At 50.0% G+C, this 9,153-nt stretch overlaps 1 long non-coding RNA gene across 1 annotated transcript; it reads right to left on the bottom strand.

Annotated features, from left to right (window-relative positions):
• Positions 1-338: 338 nt before the first annotated feature.
• Positions 339-5,672, bottom strand: LOC132481801 (uncharacterized). Its single transcript, XR_009530839.1, has 3 exons — positions 5,590-5,672; positions 4,447-4,703; positions 339-1,026 (listed from the first exon to the last, which is right to left on the bottom strand). It is a non-coding gene; the product is annotated as an uncharacterized LOC132481801 (long non-coding RNA).
• Positions 5,673-9,153: the final 3,481 nt, after the last annotated feature.

Genomic DNA, 9,153 nt, shown 5'->3' with positions numbered 1-9,153 from the left:
CACAATCCAGCAGCTACAGGCAACAGGACTCTGATCCTGACAATTTGACTGGGCCCACTTAGGCTGTACCTAGGGTTAAATGCTTAGAAAATCACCTCTCCGGTACGACTGCTGCTGCTCCTTATAATAAAACCTTCAGGGGCACCGTGTGTTGGATGCTTTAACTGGCCATGTTAGAGGCAAAGCAAGCTGGGCTTGGAGAAGAATCTTTTCCCACCCAACCCACCACAGAGGTGGGATCTGAGCCCAGACCCCTTGAAGTCGGTCCCGTGCTCACGAGCCTGCGTTGAGAGTAAGGATGCAAGTGAAGAAAAGGCACCCACCTGCAGCAGTGCAGCACAAAATGTCAGCAGACAGCAAAGGCGGATGTCTTCTCCCAGAGCGGCTCCAGCGGATGGCAGCCATCTCCCTGAACTGTCTGGAGCCGTGGCCTTCTGTCCGGTCCACCCCGAGATGTGGCCCTGCTGATAAAGCCCTGTGGGCCCAGCGAGTCACTGGCTGACAGCTCTGAGCAGAAAATACCACACATGCCCTGGCCCCAGTTCTCTGACCAACACTTCACAGTGACTTTATGCTTAATTTTCAGGGTGAATTCTCTGCTGACTTTGGCATGGAGCTAAAGCTAACTGAAAGGAATGTGGAAAATAGGGCAGCTAGGAAGAAGGGGAGGGGCGGGAAAGAAGAAAGGGAAGGGACGAGGAGAGTATTAGCTGCCTTTGGAATAAGGACCACACCATAATCAATTTCGTTTTTATATAAACATTTGTCAGACACCACGCTACGCACTCCAAGTGCATTTCTCACTTCATCTTCACCTAGTTGATTTTCATATCCCTCAATTTTTAAATCTCTTGCCCAAGCGGCTCTGTAAGTCTTGGTAATTCCTGAAATGGTCCCCAAAGCCAATCCAAACCTGCGAGCCTGACTTCCCTGTTTCCTGGAGCTTCCTCAGCCCGTTCCCCGTCTAGAGAGCAAACAGAAGATGCCTCATGAATAGAATGGCTCCTGGTAGAATCGGATATAAGCCTGGGAAATTGTGAAAGAAAGCGGCATTAATGACTAAAAGGCATCCAGCGGCTACCGTGAACATTCTGTGATGGCAATCTTGACAAGCGATAAATGATTAACATCGAGCTACTGATGGCTAGCTCAGATTATTAAAAACGTGCCCAGGGGCTTCCCTGGTGGCGCAGTGGTTGAGAGTCCGCCTGCCGATGCAGGGGACACGGTTCGTGCCCGGTTCGGAAGGATCCCACATGCCGCGGAGCGGCTGGGCCCGTGAGCCATGGCCGCTGGGTCTGCGTGTCCGGAGCCTGTGCTCCGCAACGGGAGAGGCCACAACAGTGAGAGGCCCGTGTACCGCAAAAAAAAAAAAAAACGTGCCCAGCTGTGGGTCAGCAAGTTCTGGCCTGGGAGTCCAAGGCAGAGGTACCCTGGTGAAGTCACTGCTGACTGCCCTAGGGTGTCAGCTCCCTTCTGGATAACAGTGTAGGACCAACCTGCCCGGGCAGCTGTGATGAAGGTCAGTAAAATGACACCCAAGAGTTGTAAAGCAAAACACAAAGGAATGCAGGTTGATCGAGTCTGAAGCCCAGAGGAGCAGGATGAGGGGTCAACTCTTGCTGCTTTGTCGATGGAGGAGTAAAATCAGCCCGTGGTGAAATACACAAGAGCCGTCACTTGGGAAGTGCTGCTCCCATGGTCACAGCCATTGCTGTTATGTTATGAATGCACGCTGTCCTCCTGACCTCTCTCTAGCTCAAAAGTGATGCGGGTGTGCTAATCTTACTCTTTTTCAGCACCAGGAGATAGATGGAGGGCTGGAGTGGCAGAGATATGTGAGGGAGAGAGGTGAGGGGCTAAGAGCGTTGCTGGGCGGCTGGGACTAGATCCAAGCTCAGCCAAGGGCATCAACAGCCTCCTTCTGAGCAGCTCACAGAGAGAGGTGAGGGCGTGGGAAGTGATGCATGGTTTTGGGGTGAAGCACAGAGAGATGGGTGCCCAGGAGTCTCACCCACCTCGGGCAAGGAACCCTGCGCCTGGCTCAGGCATGAATTCAGGCCCTGGGAAACAGTGCTGTCTCGGGAGCCTGGAAAAGCCCATCCAATTCCCTTGGCATCGATTGGAAGCAACCGGGCAACCTCCTCATGGCTAATCCCATTTCCCCAGTGCCTTGTTGTTGACAAAGGAGGGCTGGAGAGCAGGAGGAAATCACCTCATCCCTGGAGACACCTACTCAAGGTGTCTTTATCAACCGACCTCTGATTCCTGCAGAGCCCGCACGCTAGAAAGATGACATTTCTGTGTCTGGGTGGCTTCAGCTGTACTTTAGGACATGCAGGCACACCAGGAAAAGGCTGTGGAGCGAGGGGATTGCTTTCCCAGGCTTTTCAAACCTTCCACAATTACCCAGCTGGCGCCCACCCCTCCTTTCCCCAAGCAGTCACCCAAACTCTCTCTTGACATCTTTTTTGCTGTAATAAATCATTCTCAGGTGCCAGGACAATTCAACCATTGGTTTAGCAGCATCTAGATAAAAAGTATAAGATGATGACAGAGCCTGAGATTTGATGTCATACCTCAAATCCCAACTGCTGCTCCCCAGCATGTCTCATGGGACAAGTCACCTCTCTGCAAAGTGGGGATAAGGGAATAATCATCTCAAGGTCACGTCCCGACCAAATGAGATGCAAGGGTATATACCTAGGAATGGAATTGCTGTATCAAATGGTAATTCTGTGTTTATTTCTTGAGAAACACCAAACTATTTTCCGCAGTGGCTAAACCAGTTTACATTCCCACTAATCACTCCCTGGTGTATACCTTTGAAATGGCCTGCAATGTAGCAAGCTCCAGGTAAATATTTGCTATTGCAGTTACTGTTGAGAAATCTCTTTATCGCTCATTATTTTTATTCTGTTCCTTTATTTATTCTTTTACAAATGTCTATGGAGCTCCTACTGTGAGGCCAATACAGTGCTAGATGCTGAGAAGGCTGCAAGGAAGGAAAAACCTGTCAGGAAATTCACAGTCTAATCAGAAGGATGAGCCACTGGAAGGGACCTACTTTTAGTGAGCACCTACTATGTTCCGGGCACTGGTTAGGCATAACCTCATCTAATTCGAAGAACAGCCCCTGAGCTCTTGTTATCTCCATTCTACGGCTGAGCCTGCTGGGTTTCAGAGGTCACCCCACTTGCCCAATGCACCACGTCTTGTGTATGAGAACTGACGCTTTTAAAGCGAGACCACCCGCTCTGTCTGCCCTGACACCTGTTCACTGCTGCTGTGTGGGCAAGGCCCTCACCAGAGAGAACAAGTCCATCAGGGTGAGACCTTGATGTCAGACACCTTTCTCTTCTTTCTTTTTTGACAGCCCAGCATCCAGACAGACTTCTCACTTGGGAGCACCTCCCATTTGTGGGTCTTACGGGCGCATCCCTCTCACCTTCTCAAAAATTTCCTTCTTTCCAGCAATTATCTCATTTCAATAGCATCAATTTCTCCCTCTCTCTTAGGTCATCCCAGGCTCTGTACAAAAACGTCTTAATGTCACTAATTAAAAAACAAAAACAAAACTAACTGTTGGCAAGGATGTGGAGAGATGGGAGCCCTTGTACATTGCTAGTGGGGATGTAAACCGGTTCAGCCATGGTGGAAAATAGTTTGATGGTTTCTCAAAAAATAAACGTAGAATTACCATATGACCCAGCCATTCCACACCTAGGTCTATACCCAAGAGAACTGAAAACAGGTGTTCATACAAAAACTTGTACATGAAAGCTCATAGCAGTTCCATTCACAATGGCTAAAAGGTGGAAACAGCCCAAATATCCGTCAACAAATGAAAAGATAAGCAATTGTGGTCTCTCCATAAAACTGAATGTTATTCAGCCAAAGAAAGAAATGAAGTTCTGCCATGTTTTACAATGTAGAAACTTGAACCATCATGCTAAGTGAAAAAAAAGCTAGATTTGGAAGGTCAACTGTTGTATGATTCCATTTAAATTAAATGTCCAGAAGAGGCAAATCTACAGAGGCTGAAAGCAGATTAGTAGTTGCCTGGGGCCAGGGGAGGAGGCGATTGGGGAGCAGCTATTAATGGGTCAAGGGGTTGCTTTTTGGGTGGTGAAAATGTTTTGGATCTAGACAGACGTGGTGGTTGCACAATATTGTGAATGTACTAAATGCCACCGAACTGTTCTTTTTTTTTTTTTTTTTTTTTTTTTGGCACCGCAGGGCATGTGGGATCCTAGTTCCTGTACCAGGGATCAAAACCGAGCCCCCTGCAGTGGAAGCACAGAGTCCTAACCACTGGACCGCCAGGGAAGTAAGTCCCTGAATTGTTCACTTTAAAATGGTTAATTTTATGTTAAGTGAATTTCACCTCAATTAAAAAAAAAAAAAAAAAAACCTCCCCTTGACCCCATGATCTCCCACTCCCACCTGTTTCCTTGGTCTTGTTACAGGAACTCACTGTGTCATTTTCATTTCTCTCCTCAGCTGGTGCCCATGGGGTTTTTGACCCACTGCACCTCTCAATCATCCAAAGTCAGTAGTCAATTCCCTGTAACCTCCCAGCAGCTTTGGTGCAGTCGATCACTCCTCTTCCTTCTGGGTCCTTCTACAAACTTCCTTGTCCCATCTTCCAGCCAACATGCCTCGACTTAGTTACCATTTTGAAATAAATTAAAATTTTCAACCTGTTTAAAAAAAAAAAAAGGTGGAATGGAATGTTCTAAATTCAGACCCTCCTCCCTACTCATCAGTTTGGTTTCAGTAGGCAGATCAAGGCTTTGGCATCCATAGTGACCCAGCTTCAAACCCTGACCCTGCCGCCCACCAGCTGTGTGACCTTAAGCAACTCAGCTACCCTCTCTGAGCTCAGCTTCCTTACCTGTATCGTAAACAGCATGTCCCATAAAAACACGTGTGGGGAACAGTAGCCATGTGTGGACATGACACTCAACACCCAGCAGAGACTCATAAATTGTACCTAGTTTTTAACATCTCTACATCAATCTTTCATAAAATTCAGAGGGTCCGGATTAGATGTCAAAGAAAGGCTGTGGGCCAGACATGGTCAGCTCAGATCCTGCTGAGACCTGGAGGCTCACCCGAGCCCCTTCCCTGAGCTTGCTGGGTTGTTCCCGCCTCACTGGCCGCCCTCCATGTTCTTCTGGGGCCTCCCCTTCCCCTCGCCCTCTTCTTTCTGCACTTGCCCCCTGGTCCCCTGGGTGGCTCTGATCCCATCTCTACACTGGGGAGTCCTGTAACAGGGCAGAGTCAAATCTGAATACATGTTGGACCTGTTTCTTTGACTTTAACCTTTGTTTTCCACTGCTTTTGTTCACTACAAGAATACTGTCTGTACACAATGACCTGCCTCCGGGAACCCTGCCCCTCTGCCTGAATGGTAAACCGAAGTGCCTTTGTTCACCTGTGGATGGCTACAAGCAAGAAGAAATTAACACATCTGCTCCCTGAGGCTGGCCATTCCAGGGGACATTTGCAAATCTTATGGCCTTTTTACTTTACTTCCTCATCTCCTCCCCCTCTCCGTTCTATAAAAGAAACTGGCATCCAAACCCCAATAAGATGGTTCTTCTGAGACATTAGTCTGCCATCTTCTCGGTCTGCCGGCAGCCGTATTCCACACCTCTCATCTCCTATTTATTGGCCTGTCGTGCGCCAGCCGTATTCCACACCTCGTCTCCCATTTATTGGCCTGTCGTGCCGCCGGCAGAGCAAGCTTGGACTCATTTTACAGTCCCGCGTTTTACGTCACCAGCCCAGACCTGTGTCTCACGTTCCTGTCCAGAGCACATCGTCACTCGGATACCAAATGGAATGAAGCTGGCAAGGGGCTGGGTCAGTTCCTGGCAGGACAAGGACTTGAAGACAGTCATGTGCCTGAGGCCAGAGCGGTCCCCCTGGGCTGCACTCAGTTACTCGCTCCACTAGAATGAATAATCCGAGTCTCAAACTCACTACGTTGGAACCTGCTCCCCTACAGTCTTCCCTTCCAGGTAAACGGCATCACTGTTCTACCTGCGGTCCACGCCCCACCTCGCCCCTGAGATCTACCCAGGATCTGACCACTTCTCTTCATCATCTCCCGACCCTCTCAGGGTTATGTCCTCGGCTCTTAGCAAGGTCCACAGGCTCTGACCCTCACCGACTCATACCCGACCCATGTCCCCACCCTCTCTTCCCCCTTCCCCTCCACTCTGGCCAGCTGGACCCCTTGGTGTCCTCAAGCAAGTCTAGTACACACTTGTCTCAGAACCTTTGGTACCTGCTGTTCTTCTGCCGAGAACACCCTGCCTCAGATTCCCAAAGGGCTCCCTGCTCACTTCCCTCTGGTCTCCACTCAAATAGGACCACTGGAGAGGACCCCTGACCTCCTGATACTAAATGCAGCCCACATAATCAACGCCTCCTTTCCGTCTACCCTAGCCCTTTACTTTTGGAATGGCGCCCATCACCACCTGGTGAATAGTTACCTGTTTGTTGATCCGTGTCCTCCAACAGGAACCTGTAGCCCAGAGAGCTGGGATTTGGTTTTCTGTGCTGGCCACTCCTCACCTCCCCGCTCTGGTCCTCCACCTTCTCTGCCCTGCTCCTGCCCTGGCTGGCCTGCTCTCTTGCAACTGGCTGCCAGCCCAGCAGTAGATGAGGGGTGTGAAGAGAAGGAGTTGGGGGCGCTTCTTCCCCTCTCCCTCCCTGCTCTGTCCAGTGGCTCTGGTAACAGCTACATCCTCAACTCCAGCAGCCCCAGGCGGCCCACCCTCCAAGGCTCTCAACCAGCTCCGCAAACACTGCTCCTTCCCCGCCCTCGCACTTGGGCTGACAGCTTCCTGCTGTCCCTTGTTTGTTCCTTTCCCTCTGCCCGGGCCTCTGTAAGTCCTCCCTTCACCATCTGGGGTGGATTCTGATTCCTCCTGAAACCCTAGCCCTGCCAGCCTGTCACATTCTCTGCTGTGTCCAGCACCTAGGACAGTGTTCCGAAAGTAGTGGGCGCTTAATAAACATTCTTCACAATGAATTAGCTAGTGAATTAATTAGCAGAAGAATGAATGGAAGGAAATCAATATGCTATTTAAAAGAATGGATAGATAAACGGATGGAGCAAAGCATTTTGTTTCCTTGAAAGAAAAAATGAGTTAAGCAGATGAGTTAGCTTTCATGGAAGCATAAATGGAAAAAAAAAAAAAAAAGGTGAACAGAATCCCTGGGTTTCTCTGAATTGTGCGCTCAGTGGACCACTGAGCCTGCCTGTCTCCTCCATTGGCTCTCACCCTGAAGGTTAAGATTACAGGAACGTCCTCCCAGGCAGATGCATACAGAGTCTGAAATCCCCTTGACGTTGGAGCCCCAGCTGCCAGCCCCACCTTTCCAGCCTGGTGAGGTCTGGAGGTCAGGAGAAGCCAAGTGCTCCCTCTGGGGAGAGGCAAAGGGGCAGAGCACGGGAGGGGCAGAATCAAGGCCGACACCAGCTGATGTCACTGTTGGGCCCAGGCCTGCGGACTCTGTCCAACTTTTACAGCCCTGACCCTGCTCCCGGGGCTATAAACGTCCCAGCAGCAGTGCAGGGGGCTCATTCCCTGAGGAGCAGCCACAGGTGAAGCTACACATGGACACCTATTCGCTGCGTGTTGCCAAGCAAGCTCTCCTCTGGGAAAGAAATCCCTCGGTCCATTCATTCATTCATTCGCTTACTCGGTCATTTATTCAACAAAGGTTTCCCGGGGACTTACTAAGAGGCAGGCCCTTGGTGAGTTGCTGGGATACAGAAATGAATCAGATAAAGTCCCTCCTGGAAGGAGCTGGCACTCATAGGAGGGAGACAGACGCACAGCAGAGAAGTGTAACAGTGCGGAAACTGTCCTTCTGTCCATCCATCCAGCAGACATGCACTGTATGTGCACTGTGGTCCAGGCACTGTTCCAGGTGCTGGGATGGAGCAATGGAAAAACACAGCAAAAATTCCTGTCCTCGTGGAGCTGACATTCAGGGAGGGAGAGAGATCGTAAATAAAACACATAAGTAGATGATGCAGTATATTAGAATGTGAGAGATGCCATGGGGAAAAAAATCATTAAAGAAGGGAGATGGGAGTGTAGGGTGGTGGGCATAAGGAGATAGCAAATTTTTAAAAGATGGTTCTGGAAGGCATCCCTGCAAAGTGACATCTGAGCAAAGACTTGAAGGAAAGGAGAGGTTGAGCCACCTGGAGCACTGGGCTGTGTGTTACAATCGTCAAAGACACAAGGGTCTAACTATTCCTGCAGCCCAGAGGGAAAAGTTCTCTGGATGGGAAGGATGGGATGGGAAGGATGGGATGGGAAGGAAAAGAGATTTCCAGCAGAAGGACAGCCTTGGGAGGAGGGCCAAAAGGGCGAGTAGCTACTGGAGTGTAGACTGAGGGGGTGGGGAGAGTGACAGGAGATCTTTCCAGAGAGGTCGGTGAGACAGGAAGATGGGATGAACCCAGTTGCTTGGACTGGGTCCTGTTGGCAAGGGATTTGCTTTGAGTAGTGGGATGGTGAGCGATAGAGAGATTAAGATGCTGATACTAGACCACTAAACCAGCTTCAAACCCCAGCTCCACCACTGGCTCTGTGACACTGGCAAGTCACTTAACCTCTCTGAGCCTCAGTTTCTTCCCTATCTGTAAAAGACAAGAGTCACAGAACCCACTTCACAGGACCAAGTGTCTTAGAACTGTGTCTGCATCATTTATTCCTCTGAAAGAGCACGGAGGGGCCGGGCCAGCCTGGAGGAAGGGAGGCGCACTTGAGAGCTTGCAAGGTCTTTGATCACATGTCCTAGAGCAGGATGTTTGTATGCAAAGATGATTTATCCCTTTGCTCGATGCCTGATTCCTAAGCACTAGCCATCTTCCAGGCAACATGCTGGAGATACAGACATGGATCTACCCTCTTGGGTTTGCAATCTGGGTGTAGGGGTATGGATTCCAACATGCACCATCCCGGGTAGGCTTGCATAGCGTGTGGAGTCAAGGGGCAAAGCCTGACTCTGAAAAAACCTAGAACACCAGAGAGGGCAGCGACAGCATGACGTCGGTCACTGCCACCACCTGGAGAGTTCCTTAAAAACAGATTTCTGGCCCCCACCCAGACCCACTGA

Source organism: Mesoplodon densirostris, chromosome 1, assembly GCF_025265405.1.
Source record: "Mesoplodon densirostris isolate mMesDen1 chromosome 1, mMesDen1 primary haplotype, whole genome shotgun sequence".
In the NCBI taxonomy this organism is placed as follows: Eukaryota; Metazoa; Chordata; class Mammalia; order Artiodactyla; family Ziphiidae; genus Mesoplodon; species Mesoplodon densirostris.
The sequence above is the reverse complement of the archived record's forward strand: the minus strand, read 5'-3'. Positions and strand labels throughout refer to the sequence as shown.